The sequence below is a fragment of the Ictalurus furcatus genome, chromosome 17 (genome assembly GCF_023375685.1).
Source record: "Ictalurus furcatus strain D&B chromosome 17, Billie_1.0, whole genome shotgun sequence".
NCBI classification, from domain to species: Eukaryota; Metazoa; Chordata; class Actinopteri; order Siluriformes; family Ictaluridae; genus Ictalurus; species Ictalurus furcatus.
Genome location: NC_071271.1, coordinates 8,795,538 through 8,817,359, shown reverse-complemented (window position 1 = coordinate 8,817,359; position 21,822 = coordinate 8,795,538). Strand labels below are relative to the sequence as shown.

The 21,822-nt window shown below is 38.3% G+C and overlaps 1 long non-coding RNA gene across 1 annotated transcript in view; it reads right to left on the bottom strand.

The window, feature by feature from the left end:
• Positions 1-18,469, bottom strand: part of LOC128621036 (uncharacterized) — a 56,255-nt gene extending 37,786 nt beyond the window's left edge. Inside the window, exons 1-2 of the long non-coding RNA XR_008388224.1 lie at positions 17,764-18,469; positions 8,704-8,766 (exon numbers count right to left, since the gene is read on the bottom strand). This is a non-coding gene — a long non-coding RNA (uncharacterized LOC128621036). The remainder of the gene's footprint in view (positions 1-8,703; positions 8,767-17,763) is intronic.
• Between the last annotated feature and the right edge of the window lie 3,353 nt (positions 18,470-21,822).

The window sequence follows — 21,822 nt, the reverse complement described above, 5'->3', positions numbered from 1 at the left end:
GGTCCAAACCTGTTCCAGCATGACAATACCCCTGTGCACAAATCGAGGCCCATAAAGACATGGTTTGCCAAGGTTGGAGTGGAAGAACTCGAGTAGCCTGCACAGAGCCCTGATCTCAACCCCACTGAACACCTTTGGGATGAACTGGAGTACTGATTGTGCCCCAGGCCTCCTCACCTGACATTCTGAAAGTATTGGAACAGCAAGGCCAATTCTATTGTTTTCAATATACATTGAAGAAATTTGGGGTTGAGATCAAAAGATGAATATGAGCAGATAGTTCAGAATTTCAGCTTTCATTTCCTGATAGTGACATCTAGATGTGTTAAACAACTTGGCATCTTTGGTGGCAGTCAACTAAATTTTTAGATGAGCAAAAGATTGGATTGCAATCCCAATTAGATTGGATGGATTTCTCTTTAAATTGGAACACATTGTTTCTGTAGACTTCTGAATTCATTCTGCTGCTACAATCATGAGTTACATCATCAGTAAAGATTAGTGAGCCCATTCCAGAATCAGCCGTGCAAGCCCAAGCTATGACACTACCTCCACCATGCATGACTGATAAGTTTCTATGTTTTGGATGAGCAGAGTCACTCTTTCTCCACACTTTGGACTTTCCATCACTTTGGTATAGGTTAATCTTGGTTCCGGAGCTTTTGTGGCTCATCTTTGTATTTCTTTATGAAGTCCAATCCGGCTTTCTGATTCTTACTGCTCATGAGTGGTTTGTATCTTGTGGTATGGCCTCTATATTTCTGCACTTGTAGGTTGTTGGTGGTGTCACTCACTGTTTTTGGGGGTTTTTCTTTATAGCTCTTACAATGTTCCTGTCATCAACCGCTGTTGTTGACTGACATGTTCCATATTTGGTTGTTAGTACAACTAAATTGTTGTTTAGGATGTGCCAGTGCTTGTGCAATGGTTCTGATAGATTTTCCCTCTTTTATCAGCTTCAAATGGCTTTCTATTCTCCCATAGACAGCTCTCTTCATCTTCATGTTGGTTTATCCTTTTTAACAACAAATGCAGTCTTCACAGATGGCATTCAGAGCTATTAATTATTCAAACAATCGATTTACCAGGGTACACCTGGGCAGCAAGAAACACCTATCAGTCACATATCCCAGTATTTTTGATCACTTAAAAAATGGTTGGGTTCAAACAAAAGGTGCCATGTTCTAAATTGTTTAACACATCTAGGTGTACATATGAGGAAATGAAAGCTGAAATTCTGATCTATCATCTCATATTCATCTTTGGATCTCAGATGTACATGTATTCAGTGTATAGCGGAAACAGTAGAATTGGCCTTGCTGTTCCAATACTTTCGGAGGGGTCTGTAGTGTATCAAAATATGATAATGTCTGATAGGGTAGGAAGGATTGATAAATATAGCAATGAATGTGCAATACAGATAGAAAACAGGACAAGGTATGCCAACTGAAAAGAATACTTGGCAGTTAAGTTATGGTTCAACCTGGTACATTGCTCTTCTACTGTTTTTCACATTCACACAAATGACTGAATAGAAATATTATTCCCATGACAACACAAGTTGTCATTAGGCCAACAGCATAGTGTAATGTAAAGAATTCCCATATTGTAGACAACATTTTGCTGCCATTTCCATCAAATGCATTTTCTATCTGAGTGAGGTGACATCCATACCACATTTCAACTAATTCATAATGAAATTTATTTCTAATTGATTTTATTATTGAATTTTGCTGATTATCTATTGCATATTACACACATTCACATCAATGTTTGATTGCATTTTATGGTTCTGGATGGTACAGTAGATGTCTTAACTTCAAACCATAACCATAGATAGAGACACGTGACCAATGAAATTTGTGGGAAGCCTATGGTGACTAGTATAAACATTCCTGGTTATTTACTGTCCCAAATTCATGTGCAGGAGCAATTACCCTGATCCTCCTTGCTGCCATGAAGTAACTTAGTTGACCAGAGCATGTTATAAAACACAAGTTCTTGCAGCTTTAACAAGGCAGTAGAAGAAAGGGGGTGAAGAGGAGGAGAATATGGTGATGCATGCCAATAGGCCAAGACTTAGGCACTGTTTACACTAGTGCGTTGTCGTTTTAAAACTCAAAAGTTTTTCTACGGTTACGCCTGTCGTCTACACTACTCCAGCGTTTTCGACCCTCAAAAACGGAGACTTTTGGAAACGCTGAAGACCCTGTTTTAGTTTGAAAACTCCATGCTCGCATTTCAGTGTAAACACACCAAAACGCAGTCTTTTGAAAACGAAGACGTGGCTTCCCACATTCGCCCCCTGATTGGGTCTTCTGGGTCATTACGTGTCCTTCCCTGATTTGTCAAGCCCCTACCATATGACCATTACGCTACCTTGATCGTATACAAAACAACACGGAGACTGAACCGCAGCTTTGCTGGCTTCGTTGTCATTCTTAACAGCCATTGTGCTATTAAATTCTGTATTTTATAATAGTGCAGCTGCCTACATGCGCAAGAGGCGAGCTATGATTAGAGCAATCGGCAACAAATCTTATTTCAAGTGGCATAAGCCCTACATGGAACGCCGGTTTGTTGTGCCTGCTGGTGACTAGTAACCAACTTCCTGTTTACATCTGTATGCTAAGTGTGCATGAATGGTCATGTGACATGCATATTCGCTCGTGTAGTGTGGACGGAGATTGTTCCTGAAACACAGCAGAAATGCCAGTTTGGACGAGGATCGTTTTCATTTTAAAACGCCGTTTTAAAACAAAAACGCACTAGTGTAAACAGGGCCTTAAAGCACTGGCCTTCACATACCTTGTCTAATGCTATAGCCGTGCATGCTGATGTGAATGCAGACAGGTCAAGACATATAGAATAACAGTAACACCAAACCGACAAGACTGACAACTACCCTACAACATATCATTTATTCGCTGAATTATACATTTATCTTCAGTAATCAATTTATCCTGGTCAGGGTTGCAGTGGATCTAGAGCCCGGATCCTGGAAACATGTAGCATGAGGCAGGAATACACCCTGGATGGGACACTAGTCCAACGCAGGGCATCACACACACACACACACACACACACACACACAAATATACTATTTGCTTAGACACACATTAATATAAACGTACTTTCTTATATGCTAGAAATGCTCTTTTGAAAATAATGAAAACGTACATCTTTTTTTTTTTTTATGGGGTAACACTGTGGTAGGCCTGTGTGAGGAATGTATCCACGCGCAGCTGAGTTGTGGTATGGAATAGTGTTGAGAGCAGCTGTGGAGGGGCCCAGCCTTGGGGAGAGCTGCAGTCATTCCTCAGCTCCCTCCGAGACACATTCAGCCATCACACCCCATGACAAAACAAACAAGATCTGTGATGACTGGAGCATGGCCAACTTTCTGAGGCTAGAGGGAGAAAAAGAATAAATAAATGGTCCTCCATCAGAGGCAAGCATCCTCCCCAGAAGCTATTAGTGTTCTGAGAGCCATGTACCCCTACCCCCATCACCCCAACCCCTGTTTGCTCAATACAGTATGCAAGCAAATTAAATTACTGTCTCAAATGCAGAAATGGTGGTCCTTTGACCAATCACACTATATGAAGAGAAAGGGGGTTCTGCTGATGCAGATATATTGCATGGTATATTTGTTCTCTGACCAAAGACACAGTATGTGCTCCTATATAATGGCTTTCATATTTATCCCATGGGTGTCAGCCAGTCACTACAGTCTGCCATCCAAACTCGGGCCAGGCAGAGAATCTATAGAGTGTAAGTGGGTGGTAATTCTGTAGGTAATGATCTTAGTCATACTTGCAAATGATGGCTTTACAGCTGCAGAAGTTTACAATTTGCAGCAGAATTGCTGAAAGGCTATAAATAGAGCCATTGACAAAGGCTAAGCAACTAATATTCTTCTTTCTGTGCTTTGTAAGACAACTGGCTATAAATTGTGGTTATTGCAGTTTTGTTATTGCAATATTGACAAATGCATCTCTACACTCTGAGTTTGTACACAAGTTCACAATAAAGCTAAACATTTTATGTCAGAGGTTTGTGTGGTAGTCTGGGAAAACCCATCAGATGTCACTGTGACTGAATTTAGCCAAAATAGAGCAAAAAAAAGTTTTTTCTGTCTATAACATACTTTTACACCTCATTTTTTTAAAATTAACATACTTTAGCAAAATATTACAAAAATGTTTTTATTTGCTTTTTAATCTTGCCTAGGCTATCTTCCTGCAATGATCATGATCCGGAAGGAATCAGTTTCACAAACATGGTTGTAAAAGCAGTCAGTCTGGCTAAAGATATCTAAAACCTTGCTAGCTAAATGCACTATACTCCCACAGTGTATGTCATGCACTGATGAAGTTGGTGGATAGCTACCTGCTGTAGCAAAATGGCCATACTTAATCAGTTCAGTTTGCTATCAGATATATAATATTATAATATTGGAATCTTTAAATGTAATTTTCTCCCTTTTCACTTTTAGGCATAATCAGACTTTAAAATGCTAACTTTACTTCAGGTTAACTTACACTACATGGTCAAAACTTTGTGGACACTTGACTGTCACATCCATATGTGCTTGTTGAACATCCCATTACAGACTTAGTCCACCTTTGTTGTTAGTCCATTTTTAGGAAGGCTTTCCACTGGATTTTGGAACATGGCTGTGGAGATTTGTCCATTAGTGAGGTCAGGCACTGATGTTGGACATGGAGGCCTGGCGCAGAGTCAGCTTTTCAGTTCATGGGTGTTCAGGACAGGGATCTGTGCAAGCCACACAAGTTTTTCTCCAACCAAACCATTTGTTTTCTCCAAATGTCTTCATGGAACTCACTTTGTGCATAGGGGCATAGTCATGCTGGAACATGTTTGGGCCCCTTAGTTCCAGTGAAGGAAAATTGTAATGCTACAGGATACAATTGTGTGCTTCCAACTTGTGGCAACAGCTTGGAGAAGACCCACATATGGGTGTGATGGCCAGGTGTCTACAAACATTTGGCCATATATAGTATATAGTAGAAAATGTCGAAATTTCACCATGTGAAGAATTTTTTTTAGTCTGCCACATTTGATTAAATATGATTTAATGCTGTTGTCACACAGTACAGTATAATTGTCATTGTTTTGGCTTCAATACAGTGGAAACTCAACCACTTCAAGTCCGACTATAAATTATTATAGTCATATTATATAAACTATTCAGTAGATACTCAAGAAAGCTGATTAAATGAAGACTACAGAGTGAGGAATGAAAGTAATAAGTCCTAGGAATTTAAGGAGTGAAAATTTTAGGATAATATTTTTAGGATATTTACATCTTTACCTCGTATCCCTATGAAATAGAGAATCTATCCATCTCTCTCGCTCTCTCTCGAGTTGAGTACTGTGCAAAAGTTTTAGGCACTAGATTTAGCATTTTATGACTTCTACATTATCAAGTCAGTACAAAAAACATTTTAGATTCCCAAGCATTAGTTTTCTAGCACAAAATTAAATGTTACAGAAAATGTTTGTTTGTCATTAAAGAAAGCAGCATATTGCGTAAGAGTCATTTTTCAGTCAAAAAACACAATGAAGACTGATGGATTGTGCTGCAAAAATAAGAAGCGAATAAAATATAAAAATAAAATAAAAATAAGAAGTGCAACAATCAAAGTCTCCACAAGAACTGTGGCTGGTTCTGCAAGATGCTCAGTAAAACGTTTCCTTATAAAACTGCACAAATTGTACCAAAGACCAAAGTATTTTAATTTACATTTCTTTGTCACAGCAAATATTGACATTGTTTCATTTACTACTGCTCGTTACGGTATATATGTACATTACATTATATATACACACACACACACACACACACACACACACACACACACACACACATATATATATATATATATATATATATATATATATATATATATAAGTTTATATAAGTTTGAATTACTGGACTTTCTAAGAAACAACATTTCAAACACATTTGTGTACTTTAGCTGTCCTTCCTAAATCCAGTCCACTCCAAATAAGAAAACATGGGAATGAACATAGACCTGTGCTTTTAGGCTTCCAGGCAATTTATTTGTGTTATGCTTAACATGGCTAACACTTTACATTCAAGGCTTAATGCCAGGTCTTAAGACTGGAAGCTGATATCTGAGGAGGGACTTCCCACAGCATTCCAGGGTCCTGGAGGTGATGATTAAGAAGACATAAACAGTGTTCTCTCTTCCGTTCCATAGGCCAACAGTGCAGTCTGGGTTTGGAAAGTATTTCTTAAATGACTTAATTTTTTATAACCTTTAGACAAATACCAACTGCCCATGTCATAGATTAAATAGATTTTTTGAGGTAACAACCAAAAGGGAATAAGAAAAATAAGCCTGATACACACTACATTACAGGGAAATCTGTGCTGGTTTAAGGCAGAGAGAAAATGCATTAGGTACCAGCTTCCAGGAGTATAAATCTCCCTCTTTCATCTTGAAGCTCAAGTGACCGAAAGCTAAACTCCATTGCTAACCTTTACCTTTAATTTATATACTGCAATCACAGGAGAAGGGAATAATAAACATGTGCACGTACTGTGCAATTATGATCCATTTCCTCTAAATTATCCATAATTGTCAGCCAGTATTAGTAGAGATCTAAGCACACTTCTGCATTAACAGTTGAGGCGGTGGAGGACAGCTGAAATTATTGACATATGTTCCACCTGCACACGATGACCTTGAATGTACAGATGTCAATTGAGCAGTACTGTGATAACCCCTGAAAAACCATATGTTTTAACTGTATATATAACTTATCCACTGAGTCATTTATATTTTCTTGGCCTTAATAAAGAAATCCATATGAGAGTGGACAAATCACTAGCCCAGGTACCTGGGATGCGCAGCTGGCGGTTAAACAACCAGAGAAAGAAAGAACATACTCATAAACCTTTTAAACTTAAAGAACACCTTGATTAGTTATTGATTGTTTTTTGTAATTAGTCTGCACAACAGATAACCTTTTCAGAAGCATTAACAGGCATGCACAGTATGTGGAACCACTGACTAAACCCAGCAAAATAAAGTTCAGTACAAAGCTGTCATATAACTCTCCCAGTAGTGCAATGCTCAGAGATAAAATGGAGAGAAAATAAAACTCTATCCAGACTCAAATCATATCTTTTACATGCGATGAGAGAACACCACAGCTCATAACCAAAAGGTAGGCCAAACAACGTGCTGAGATTTTGTTAAAGATGCAAAGTAGAAACTTTGTGAGAAGAGAATAATGACTATGGCTTACACAGAGAATTCACACATGCATGTGTGTAGATGTTAATGCATGTAACGTAATCTCACCTTATGTTATTGTATTATTTTAACTACCACTTTTTAGACTAGTCAGTTAATTTTCCAGGCAACAAAAACTTGGGACTGAGCTACACATTGGAGCTATTACTTACCTGGTGTACTAGATAATGAATATAATAATGTAATATTGAAAAATATTCACATATGCCACATATTCACAACTAAAGGCAGTGAGGTACACTGACACAAAGACTGTCAATTAATTTCTGTCCCCAATGAGTTGCAGGTCCCCCTATGAGGAGTGCAAGAAATAAGTTCCTAGGTAAAGCAATTAAAGCATTAAAAATGGGGTGAGACTATTTGGTAAATAAGGGCGTTCAGAAGATGCCGTGAACATTGACTGCTGAGGGAGGAATGGGCCTGTAGTAAGATGAAAGGCGGACTAAGCAATGCCTCATTTGGCTGATCCCTCAGTAGGGCATGGAATGCCACAGTGGGCATCTCACTTTTATCCAGCATCAGCAGCTGTGTGTCCTCCCTGCACTGCTCCCCTCCCTTCTCCTCCCCTCCCTGCTGGGGCATTCAGAAGATCTTAATTTCACTTCTGGCTTTGGTGCTACAGCCTGGGCTCCAGCCACACAAAGGCCAGGGTTTCAAGTTGAACGTGAGAACCACCTCATCTCCTGACCCCCATCTACATATGAATAACCATAAAGAAATGATGGAACTGAAAGAGGGGTGAGTGCAAATGAGAGAATGATAGAACACAGAGCAAAGCGTGCCTGCCATCTTCTAATCACACACAAGATTTCCCACTTCTGATTGAAATTTGTTCAGCCTTTCTAAAGAAGAAATGAGCATTTGGAATTATTCATAGAAAAACAACACTGCTGTGTTTTAAGTTTAGTTGCATTCAAGATTTTGATGCATTTTAATTGAACAAAGCTTACAACTTTAAATCATTTGCCACTGACCAAGCAACAGATGGTATTATAGTCTTATACATAAGTACCGGAAAAAAAATAAAGATCTTTTAAACAATTTTAAAAAAAAAAAAGCTTGTTTCAAAAACAAAACTTCAAGAATAAATTACAAGATACTTGAACTTTTTGCTCCGTTGCACTGGATGAGCTACAAATCATTTTTGAGGACAAAACAGTCATTTGGATATTAGCTACCGCCCATCCTGAAGGACACTGTTCTCCAAACAAGATTCGGCCTGTTCGTTGGCCTAAAGCTTGCCTTAAATTTGATAATTTATTGCCTTAGCAGCTAATCTGTAGGCAGCCCTCAGATTGACCCTATTCATCAGGGGTCCATGTGCAGGGCTTCTGGCCTGTTGCCGGGGTCTGAGACAGAGAGGAAAAGTAATGAAAACACTTGTACTGACCTGACTTGTCTCTCTCTCTTTGCAGTTACAAATGAGCCCCCTGAACGTGTCACTTGGCTCCAGCTGTGCACAGAGAGACAGTGCTTGCCATTAATGCAGAACAAAAACAACAGAGCATGTAACAAATTAACCTGGCAGTCACATAATACTGGGATGATGCCATGAATATACAAAAATAATGAATATGTGGTATTTTGGCAATATAATATTTGTTTTTATACCACAGTGCTGTAGAATCTGATTGGTCAGAAGATGGCAATAATTTTTCTATAACAGCAGCTCTGACAATAGCGTCAGCTTCAAGGCAAATCATAGGTGAATATGAATGCACTCATTCTAACACATTTCATGGACACAATTCTTGATTAACCCTCCTGTTACCCTCAAATCTGATAATATTTTTTCCCCATTGACAGCAGCAATTTAAACCTCAGAATATGATTTTTTTTTCTTCCCACAAAGGTTTATGTCTCGGGTAATGTATGCATCTTTGTTGATTATTTAAATAGCCCTTTATATAAACCACTCCCTCCAACCCCCGCCCCTTATACATCCAGAATACCTATTGCACGACTATGGACAAATTTTCAAATAACCATTAAATCTCACTGATTGACCTAAAATTGGAAAAGTATATATATATTTGGTGTTTTAATTGCTTTAAAATATTTCTAAGAATAGACTTTTGTAATTTATAACATTTGGAAAGAATAACAATTTATTTTATCAAGGATAGTAACACGAATTATGTTACAAATAGTATAGAGCCCTAAAACAGAGGGAAGTTTTTTGAATATTACAGTTGCAATCAAAATTATTCAACCCCCATTGCAAATCAGGTTTATTGTCAAAATTTACAGACTTTCAGCTGTTTGCAGTGAACAAATAATAATAATTTTTAAAAATAGTTAAATACAATGAATGCTTCAAGTGGTTTCCCCAAATTCAACTGAAAATGCAACTTTTAATGATTTCTGCAGTTTCAAAATTATTCAACCCCTTCATGGCAAACATCTGTAGCACTTAGTAGAGCACCCTTTTGCTGTTATGACCTGCTACAAATGAGATGCATAGCTTCTGGCAACGTTCCTGAGGAATCTTAGCCCATTCCTCATGAGCAACAGCCTCCAGTTCAGTAATATTATTAGGTTTGCGTGCTGCAATCACGTTCTTAAAATCCCACCAGAGATTTTCTATAGGGTTCAAGTCAGGTGACTATGATGGCCCTGTAGAATCTTCCACGACTTCTCCACCAAGCCTTGGTGGAATTTGAGGTGTGCTTGGGATTATTGTCCTGTTGTAAGATCCAATGATGCCTAAGCTTCAGCTTCCTCACAGACAGCTTGATGTTTTCTCCTAGGATTACCTGATACTTCAATGAATCCATCTTGCCTTCCACATGCTGCAGGTTTCCAGTGCCAGAGGATGCAAAGCAGACCCAGAGCATCACCAATCCACCACCATGCTTGACTGTAGATAGATTGTTCTTTCTTCATTCTTCTTCCTCCAGACATACTGCTGATCGTGCCAAAAAGTTCTAGTTTTGTTTCATTGCTCCACAGAACAGAATCTCAAAACTTCTGTGGCTTATTTATATGATTTTGAAGCGATTTTTCTTGTGCTTTTGGGTCAGTAGTGGTGTATGTCTTGGAGTTCTGGCATAGTACGCACCTTACCGTCCTCACTGAAACCTCAGTGCTTTTTGCCACAAAGTCTTGCTGCAGGTCTTTTGCAGTCCCTAGAGGGTTTTTCACAACCTGCCTTCTCAGAAATCTGGTTGCAGCCGTTGATAGCTTTCTTTTTCTGCCTGTTCAAGGTATTTCATACATTTTCTACCCCTAGCCAGTTCATGTATTTCATACACTTTCTACCCCTAGCCAGTTCAGATATTTCATGTGGTCCAGCTGAAGAACATCTAGTGGCTTCATTAATTGCATCAGGTGTGCTTGAGACAACACCTGTTTTGCACATTTGTGCTGTTGTGAGGGATTCTATTCAGGGGGTTGAATAATTTTGAGACTGGAGAAGTCATTATAAGTTGCCTTTTCAGTTGAATTTAGGGACCCACTTGAAGCATTTGTTGTGTTGAACTATTTCAATTGTTTTTTTAAAAATTTGTTCATTGCAAACAGCTGAAAGTCTGTAAATGTTGACAGTAAACCTGATTTGCAATGGGGGTTGAATAATTTTGATTGTAACTGTATATTGAATATATAAAATTATAGTGAACATTATAAATTTATAACATGTTATAGTGACCTCAATAAAACAATCAAAACAAATATGTAATTTTTTATTTATTTATTTTTTATGTGTTATACAGCTGAAAGAGCCTGGGGTCAAATTGACCCCAAAGGACAAAGATGCTATAAAATGTGTACAGGACATTGAAAAAATATCATCATGTTAATTTTATGTTTACCGGGTTGTTCACTGGCCACTTTAATAGGAATGCCTGTACAACGCAGCAGTGCATAGTATGCAGATAAGAGGAATAAAACACTTTGGGATGTGCTTTTATAGGAGAATAATCAATACTGGGGGTGGCAACATGAATTCGCTTTATGCATGCTGTATCACAGCATCCTGCCACTGAATTTCTTTTACCTCCACACGGTGTTGTGTTTTTATTCCTTCCATAACCATCTATGTCCTGGCACCCTGAACATTTTTCTTACAAATATACTCTAGGTAATATTCAAGAATGGGTTATTTTTGAAAACAAGCAAGGTTGTAGAATCTCATAAACAACTAAAGTTTGTATGTGTGTGTGTATTCAGGTAACAAGTGAACCAAGACTAGTAACTGGGGATACAGGGTGTGATATTTTATCATTGTTAGCCTTTTAATATCTAGCACAAAAAGCAGCATCAATCTGTAGCCTGACAGGCCATTATTGTCCTCTCCTGCTTTTACCCTCTCCTGTTTTTCCTCTAGCCTGTCAGGCCAGAATTACAGTAGGTTTCACTCCCTTATACTACAGTCATGAATGGCTGATGTTAACTGAGACTAATAAAAGGTAATGGCTCTTATAGGCAGGGAGCATCATTGTGAAGGTGCAAAGCAAGCCTATGTGATTGTACATGCCTGTAGTAAGCACTCTGAAAATTAAATCTGTAACAGTAGCATAGTGATGAACTACTTGTCCCAGAAAAGCTATATATAGAGCATCATTAAACGGATTTAAGGATCCTCCTTTCTGTCTCTGTTCCTGTATCTCTCTCTTCTTTGCAGTAGATTATTATGACCCGGAGCATTCTCCTCTGTCATTATTGCCCTGCACAGCTTTTATCATCCCAATAAATCTATTCCAGCAGTGCTATCCCATAAAGAGGCAACCAGTGAATATCAGCTGTTCACTTTACCCAACAGAGAGACAGCATTGGTAGTTAAAGGCACTCTTATACAGACTAATAGCAATGTCAACCATTTGTCTCAACTGAAACCTGGTGGGAATGATTACTGCAGCTCCCATCAAATTTAACTATTCATCAAGATATAATTGAAAAGCAACTCAATGCCCACTGAGCACAGAGTATTTAACAGGCCAGTAAGGTGACATTTAATTAGATGTTTTCAAAGATGCTATTTTAAACATGAGACATGCAAAAGTTTAATTGAGATAATGGATGATAAGTGTTTTACTTTTTACTCCAATTTCTCTTCCCTTTGCATAGATTATAAAAATAAATTATAAACCAGAATTTAATTAATAACTTACAAGTGTGATAATTAATTCTAGGGATAAAAAAAAACAACTTTATATTATTCTAACAAGCTACAATAAATGGTGAGAATCTATGTAATAAGTTGCCAAATCTATTAAAACCAAATAACATCTGTGAGTTGCTTATCAACTTCATATGGACCCTGCACTACCATGTACACAGAACAATAACAGTGTTTCCGCTTATGTTAATTTTTATTAACCGTTTTACCATTTAGCTTTTAAATCCATCATTGAGACAGACGGAAGCTGTGAAGGAACAAAGAGGTTAAAACTAATTTTTCTTTTCAGTGAGATTACATCATTTTACTAGTGTGAGAAAGGAAGCTCCTTACCGGGCCTAATACCAGTCACATAGGAAAGGCCTACCTTCCTACAGGGCTCTGTGCCCTCACATTGTATGCTTTTAGCGTAACAACTGAACTGCATCACCCCATATTCAAAACACAAGGCTGACATCAGTTAGATAATCATGTAAAGCCTGATACTGGTGTGCTAGACCAACTACGAGATCTGATCTACCTGACATAGTTTGGACTAAAGCTTGATAAACTGACATCATAACTCTGTCATCCCAGCACACTGTCTACTGGGGAAAATGCTGATTTTATGTTGTTTTTCTAACTTATGGTAATAAAAGTATGAAGTCAACACCATGTACTGTATACTGGTGTTAGTCTGAAATAACACTTCAAAATATATGCAGTTGAATAGACTGTGTTATATTGTCCTACATATATAATGACCAAAATGGGCCCTGATCACAGATCTACTCACTGATCCTGTTTGCCTTAGGGCTGCAGGAGAAAACAAACTATGAGATTAATACCTCCATTCCAACCATTTTGAAGATGGCTGCCTCATTCTGCAGATGCCAGTAGCAATTTTTGGGCAGTTGAATGCTCTTTGCCCCAGGATAAAATGCAAAATTGTGCTTGTCTTTGGCACCCTGAAAGGGGTGCATGAGACAGCTGATAATTTTCTGGCATTTAGAAAACAAGGACGCATACAGTGTGATCAACAGGGGGTAGGGACTGTGGTATAGAACTAAAAGAAACTGACCTCCCCAAATCCACAGTGTCAATTATCTATTCAAGGTTTGCTAGAGTGTATGCACAGAGCTTCTATAAATTATTGTAATTTCAAAATAACCTATGCAGCTGCTTAGTGACACTTTCTGACATCTCAGTAGACAGACTCATTTCTATAGTGTTCACCTACCAGACTCCATCCATCAAGCCATATAGGACACAACACCAGGGCAGCAATTTTACTAGCCTTAAAGCAGGTACTAATATAAATATGTTAAAATGGTCCATTATCTTAGACAGTCCCCTCTAAAAGTATTGGAATTGCAAGGTCATTTCATACAACAAAATTGTCTTCACTACACACTGAAGACATTTGAGTTTGAGATCAAAAGATGAATATGAGATGACAAATCAGAAATTCAGCATTCATTTCCTCATAATTACGTCTAGATGTTTTCTACAACTTAAATTGCACCTTTTCTTTGAACCCACCAATTTTTTTTCAAGTAATCAAAAATATTGGAACATGTGACCTAAGTGTTTCTTGCTGCCCAGATGTGCCCTGTTAAAATGATTGTTTAAAGAATTAACAGCTCTGAATGTCTATGTTGTTAAAAAGGATCAACCAACATGAAGACCAGAGAATTACCTATGGGAGAAAAGCAAGCCATTTTGAAGCTGAGAAAAGACGGAAAATTGATCAGAGCCATTGCACGAGCATTGAGCATAGCAAATACAACAATTTGGAATGTCCTGAAAAAGAAAGAAACAACTGGTTTACTAACAACCAGACATGTAAAAGGTCGGCCAAGAAAAACAATAAAAGTCGATGAGAGAAACCGCTATATAAGCGCTATATAAGTGCAGACCATTTACCAAAAACAACAGATAGTGACCTCACCAACATCCTTCACAGGGCAGGGGTGAAGGTTTCACAATCCACCATCCGAAGAAGAGTTCAGAAATATAGAGGCCATACCACAAGATGCAAACCACTCATCAGCAGTGTGTGTGTAATGTATGTTAGCTAAGTCAAACATAAACGATCTAATTTTACATTAATAAACACAAAACATTAACCATTTACCTCGACAGTAAGCAAGAGCGCATTAGTTGAGGAAATAGTGTGGGGCTTGTGTCTGTTTATATTGGAAAGTCCAAAATACCTATGCAGATCATTCCAGATTCAGATGTTGATCTGCTCATCTCTGATACTTTTGTGAAGAAAAATACTCCTCTTTTGTTGTTTTTTAAGTCATAATTTGTAAAAGCATACTCCAATATTTTTGCGAAGTCCCTATGCAAAATGCATAGCAGTTGGTAGGTCTGGTAATATAATATGGGCAATAAACTAGGGATGTCACGAGAACCGATATTTCGGTCGGTACCAACATTCTTAAAACGTGACGGTACTTGTTTTTCGACATTTCCATTGGTACCAATTGTAACGAAAGTACCAGGGTTGAGATTCTTCCGGACCTGATGGGGGCAGAAAATACGCGCAAGTGTTTTAGTCGGTCCACAAGTGAAGAAGAAGAGGAACGCCTACAAGCACATGGGAAAAACTACAAAAGATTAGCTTAGCTTAACAAGTTTAGCTCCGCCCCGACTTGTTGAGAGGAAAAGAGAGGAAAGCTAGTATCGGTTTTCGGTGTGCAACCGATGCTATCGTTCATTTCAAACAAAGTGACGAAACACCTGGAATTTGGCGAAGCACCTGAAAGTCGGTCCTATATTGTGTTTGTTTGAGGCAGCTGGCATTGTGGCCGTGAAACCAGCTGACGTTATGCTCCATAATGTTTGCGATAGCCAGCTATTTGTTAACGATGCTAATGCATTGCAGTGTTATAAACTACCTCCTAATGGGCCACCATGCATCGCCATTCAGCCCGTGTTCTGTCAGCGAAAATGTGGCCTAATGTCACTAATAATTATTCACATGTTCATGCTTTTAATAAATCTTTTTGGTCTGCCACCATATCAGTGAATTTAAACTAACTATTAGTAAAGAGGGGGTTATCATGGATGACACAAAATTTGGTGCAGTTACACAATGGCAGACATCGCAAAACTTTAAGGACCTCCAGAGGTTTTTAGGATTCTCCAATTTCTTTTGATGCTTCTATTAATCTGGTATTTTCAAGGAGAGTATTTTCACTACAGAATGTCACAAAAGTCTCCATACACAGGTTGGTTGGTCCGCAATGCTGCCAGTCTTTTTGAATTTGTTAATACATTTGGCAACTGTGTCGTGTGTGATGTGCTTGCAATGTTTCCTTTTAAAGTCCATTGCAACATTGTGACAGCTTCCTGATCCATGAGTATGATTTCAATACTTCCTCGGTGTCAAAGGCATTCTTAAAGGCTATCTGAAAAAATATATATAACATAATCTAAGCATGAAACATTTTGAAGACATTTAGCTAAAAAGTGGCACCTTAATGACACCTTTCAAAGTGTGGGATATATTATGCAGTACGTGAACAATCAGTTCTCGAAATTAATGTGTTGGAAGCAGGAAAAATGGGCAAGCGTAAGGAGCTGAGTAACTTTGACAAGGGCCAAATTGTTGTGGCTAAAGGACTGGGTAAGCACATCTCCAAAACAGCAGGTCTTGTGGGCTGTTCCTGGTATGTAGTGGTTAGCGCCCACCAAAATTGGTCCAAGGAAGGACAACCGGTGAACTGGTGATAAGGTCAGGGGCACCCAAGACTCTTTGATGCGCGTGAGGAGCGACGGTTAGCCCATCTGGTCCGAACCCACAGAAGAGCTACTGTAGCACAAGCTGTTGAAAAAAAGTTAATGCTGGCTATTATAAAAACATGTCAGAACAAACAGTGCATCACAGCTTGCTGTGTGTGGGGCTGTGAAGACCAGTCAGAGTGCTCATACTGACCCCTGTCCACCACCGAAAGTGCCTACAATAGGCACATGAGCATCAGAACTGGACCATGGAGCAATGGAAGACTTTGGCCTAGGCTGATGAATCACATTTTCTTTTGTGGATGGCCGGGTGTGTGTGCGTCACTTACCTGCGGAACAGATGGCACCAAGATGCACTATGAGAAGAAGGCAAGCCAGCGGAGGCAGTTCTACTCTGGGCAATGTTCTGCTGGGAAACCTTGGGTCCTGGCATTCATGTGGATGTTACTTTGACATGTATTACCTACCTAAACATTGCTGCAGACCAAGTACACCCCTTCATTGCAACAGTATTCCCTAATGGTCTCTTTCTGCAGGACAATGCACCCTGCCACACTGCAAAAATTGTTCAGGAATGGTTTGAGGAACATGACAAAAATTCCCCAGATCTCAGTCTGATCACGCATCTGTGAGATGTACTGGATAAACAAGTCAGGTCCATGGAGACCACACATTGCAACTTACAGGACTTATAGGATCTGCTGCTAATGTCTTGGTGCCAGATACCAAAGCACACCTTCAAAAGTCTTGTGGAGTTCATGCCTTGAAGGGTCAGAGCTGTTTGGGCAGCACAAGGGGTACCTACCCAGTATTAGGCAGGTGGTTCTAATGTTATGGCAGATTGGTGTATATTGTACTGTATATGCACGCTAGTACTAATATCACAATGAGTATAACCAACAGATTTATATGTTTATTTGTTATAACTACAAACTAGCTGTAAAGAGCACAGTACATACTGTTTACAAATCTGTTTGGATTAGTCAAGGTAGCTGGACAGAATATCATACAATTATACATTATTTCACAGAGAGTTTGCATTAAGAATGCAAAAGTATTGCAATTGTTTGAGATCTTACAGTTATATGGAATCCCCATATTAATGAAATCTTCCAGACCTATAAAAATGTTTAGGATCCCACACTAAAAACTGAGGCTGTGACATTTCACAGGGAGGTAAAAAATAAAATAAAATAAAAAAATTAAAATCCTTTTTTCTGTTAATTATGCAGAACAGTTCTACAGATAACTATAGTTATTTTACATCTAACTAATACACTGCATTCCCTACAACACTGCCCAACATAAAATATAAAATTGATGAAGATATGATTTGAAGGCTCAGACACTTTTAAGTAGGAATGTATCTAGAATTATCATGCTTGTGAAATAAGCATGGCACTACCACGTGTCACACCCACACAGCCATAGTCAAGTCAAATATCTATTGTTACATCACAGATCACAGCTATTCACACAGAAACATCCCAGAACACATTGTACAGTCCTAAAAACACCTGAAGCACAGAATCTTTTTCCAGTGTAAATGTTCCCAGCAGACTTTCTTTTCCCTTAAAGCCCCCTACCCAAAATACTGACCAAAATTGTAGACTACGGGTTTGGTCCCTCGCCTTCTTCCTCAAATTTCACACCTTCTGCTTTGAAGTTTCTCTCTCTCTCTTCTCAGAGGCAGAGGCAGTGTAAGGGAGGTAAACCTCTTCAGACACTTGTTTTCTATTTCCTTTTTTCATTTGTTTGTCCCTTTTTAGATGAATCCACTGTTCATCCCTCCTCCCACTCAGCAGGATGTAAAAAAGATGAGGCGCACAGTGAGAGCGAGCTAGACAGAAGAGTGCTACACAAAAAAAATATCTACAGGAGAACTTCACCTCCCTATTTAGAGGCTGGGTTTCAGGGGAGGCAAGCAAGCCTCAGCAAGCATGTTCTGAAGTAAAAGACACTTTTATACACATAGGACTTCCTTCTTTCCAGCCTCTGGGTCCCACCTCCTCTCTGCCTCTGTCCCTCCCTACGTGCGCCCCCTTCCCTCAAACAGGCTTCGCAGGCTTAATAGGACTCAGCAGTACAGCTTAGTGCAGCATTCAGTCTGAACTATGAATGGATAAAAATCATAGGCTGATTAGTCATTCAACAGATTAATCAATTCATGGTGTCCTAGAGAGGGTTTTTTTTAAATCTTGATTTAAGTCAAATGATATTACTAAGGTGACAAATTAGACAATTTCAAGCTTAAGATTAGTTAAATATCTAGAAAAAAGCTTTAAAAGTGCTAGATGTTTTATAATCAATTAATAACAAGACAGGTAAATTTGGCTTTATACAGACTCTTAAAACAGAGTCTGGTTTTACCACAGCCTCAGAAGCACTCTACTTGCACAGCTGACAAAGGAGTTTTGACTGAAGTGTTCTGTTTTACTAGAAACTTTGTACACTATATTGAACTTTTACTACCTCTAACATTATTACTGAAGTACACTGGAGTTAATTTGTGGATTGCCGTCGCACTTCCTTTTTTTTAATATAAAACTGCTTCATTATGTTTTTTTTGTCTGAAAAATGTTATATTATTTGCTTTTTTTTTACTGACATGCAAATTTTATTCTGTAACATTTAATTTTGTTGGAAAAATAACATTTGAAAATGTTTTTGTACTGACTCAATAATGAACATGCCATAAAATAAACATCTATAGCAAAAGCAGATAGTCTTAAAGGAAATTAAAGTAAATAACACTTTATATTTGGTTGCACATTTCCTGTCTGTAAAAACTGCATCAAGCCAGCAACCCACTGACATCACCAAAATGTTACATTCTTTTTTTGTGATGCTTTTCCCGGGCTTGTACTGCAGCTTCTTTCAGTTGTTTGTTTCTCCCACCAGTCTCCTCTTCAGGAAGTGAAATGCATGCTTAATTGGGTTAAGGTCTGGTGATTGATTAGGCCAGTCTAAAACCTTCCACTTTTTCCCTTTGTTATGTTGGCAGTGTGTTTTGGGTCACTGCATGCTGAAATTCCTCCCAATTAAACTGGATGCTTTTCTCTGTAGACTGGGAGACAGAATGTTTCTGTAGACTTCTGAATTCATTCTGCTGCTACCATCATGAGTTACATCATAAATAAAGATTAATGAGTCTGTTCCAGAAGCAGCCATGCAAGCCCAAGCCATGACACTACCTCCACCATGACCGATGAGCTCATATGTTTTGGATCATGAGCAGAGAATTTCTTTCTCCACACCGTGCCCTTTGGGGGTTAATCTTGATTCCAGAACTTTTGTGGCTCATCTCTGTATTTCTTTGCAAATTCCAAACTAGCTTTCCAATTCTTACTGCTGCAGTCATTAACAGAGTAATTAGCAGCCAGGTGTTATTTAAACACACTAAATGTTACTAATTAATAGTTATATAAGTATAATTTATATGACATAAGTATATGACATACATTCACATCCACCATGGATATGAAACAGTACATGCTAAAACCACTCATTTTTTCAGCAGTAATGCTGTCCAATAACTTATTTTACTTTTTATCTAGTATTTGGATATTTCTGTAATTGGTTGATTTTGCTTTTTCTTCTTCACACTGGTGACTGCATATTGTGTATTCTGTATATTGTGGGCGTAAGGCTCTTTTTACTGTCAGATCCAAACAAGTTGTACCATGAAGGCATAATTTTCTAGAAGCATGTGTTCTTTGAGCCAGCCACTTTCATCACTTCCTCTCTCTCTACCCCTCTTTCTGACCTCAGTTTGTCAGTTCACAGCTGCTCATTACTGAAACCACTGTTGATGTAGACACATTAATCAGCTCTTGTTAATCAACCTGGTTCTCTTTATGTGGTGGAACACTTGAAAAGTAAGTGCTTGAATTTCTTGCATGGCAGAAGTTCATGAGAAGTGAAACAATTGAACTGACTGAACATTTCTAAATGTGAAGAGCCTATAGCATCTCTCAAAATGTAGAATAGAACAACTTCTGAACTTTGCTATATATAGACACATCAGGGAATATTTTACTACCATTACTTAATTCTGTAATGTAAATCCAAGTTTAACCCCTTAAAAACCTGGGTTATTAGTAAAGCATATTATATGATACCAGTAGAAAGGGGTATGTAGATGAGAAGTGACAAAAACTGATGGGATCTAGGAATTGAACGGGTTAGCTGGACACCACTGCAGTCTGTTCCCTCTGTTTGACTGCAGAAAAGGGGAATTAAAAAATGGAGGGCTTTGCTTTGCCTGCAGATCTGTCAGAAAGGTCAAAGGCCACAGGGAACAAAGGCAGATGAGAGCACTTGCACTGATCTGAAGGTGGTGCACAGACTGCACCAGAATAATACAACCTATAGAGGTGAGGAAGGGGGTGGAGGATTGTCAACAAGGTGCCCAAAATAAAAGCACTAAGTTCAAGACACTTCAAAGCCTGAATATAAAGCCTATTAAAAGTTTTAAGAGATCTTAGCATGTAAGCAGCCAGTGCCCTTAGCCCTCGGCCCTTTTTAATGTATACCGTAAGCAGTCAAACAGGCTCCATTGTCTCTATACAAAAACTACAAGCAGAATAAATCTAGGAAATTTACTGCTTTACAAAAGGTCAGGTTCCACAACATTCAATGACCCAAGCATCTCATTAAAAAAACGTATGTTTGAGGTTAAAATAGAATGTTCAGTTATATCTCGTTACAGTTGTCATCTGACTTTTTTCCATATAATATAATGAACGTTGTACCTTCCATAGCATACTGTTGCCAGACAAGGTGTGACACAAAAAAGTGTTTTAAATTGAATGTAAGTTTAAAGTGAATGGTTAAGTACAATTCTGCATTTGAATGTGCCAATTAACACCATCCCCATTTATGTGGATGTCTGGGAAACCCTTCACACATGGTCAAATGTTGGCATTATCTGCTATATAGGTAGTTCTGAGAACTATGTAAGCAAAATGATTCTCTTTTGCATGTAGCATTTTAAAATCTGGTTACTCCGAAAACTGAAAAGAGAGAAAATCACACTTAAAGATTTCATTCCAATTCCACTGAAAGACACCCCCACCTACTTCAACATTTTCAACCTAATCTACTTATGGGAAAATAAAATTACTGCCAAATTTTCAAGAATTAAAAGTTTACAATGGGAAATGATCACAAAGTTATCACAATGATTATCAGCATCATCTACATCAGTCTCTGTCTTATCAAAGTCACTCACAGTATTTAAGTATAAGCCTCAGAATCATCATGATCTCTTCACTCAACTGATCATTGTTCATGCTAAAACAATCGGGGAAATTATCTCTAATTAATTCAGTCAGTTCTGTTCTGCTGACTAAGTTTCTTGTTATTAACGTCATTTTATTATGTTAAAGATTTTTCAAACTTATGCTGTTATCTGTACAGTGCTCTTCTCTTTTTTTCATGATGACGTGATGCCACAGGAGCATTGCGGACATTTTGACAGCCACAATTTGTTCACAAACATACCTGATTAGGATTATGAGTTTTACTGTGACATGTGACTAAAAACATGATCAAATCATGAGAACTTAGGACATCTTACTCACACTGAATGCATTTACCATTGTACTTGTTAAACTGGCTCTTTAGCTAACATCTGCATTTAGACATTTGTTGGAA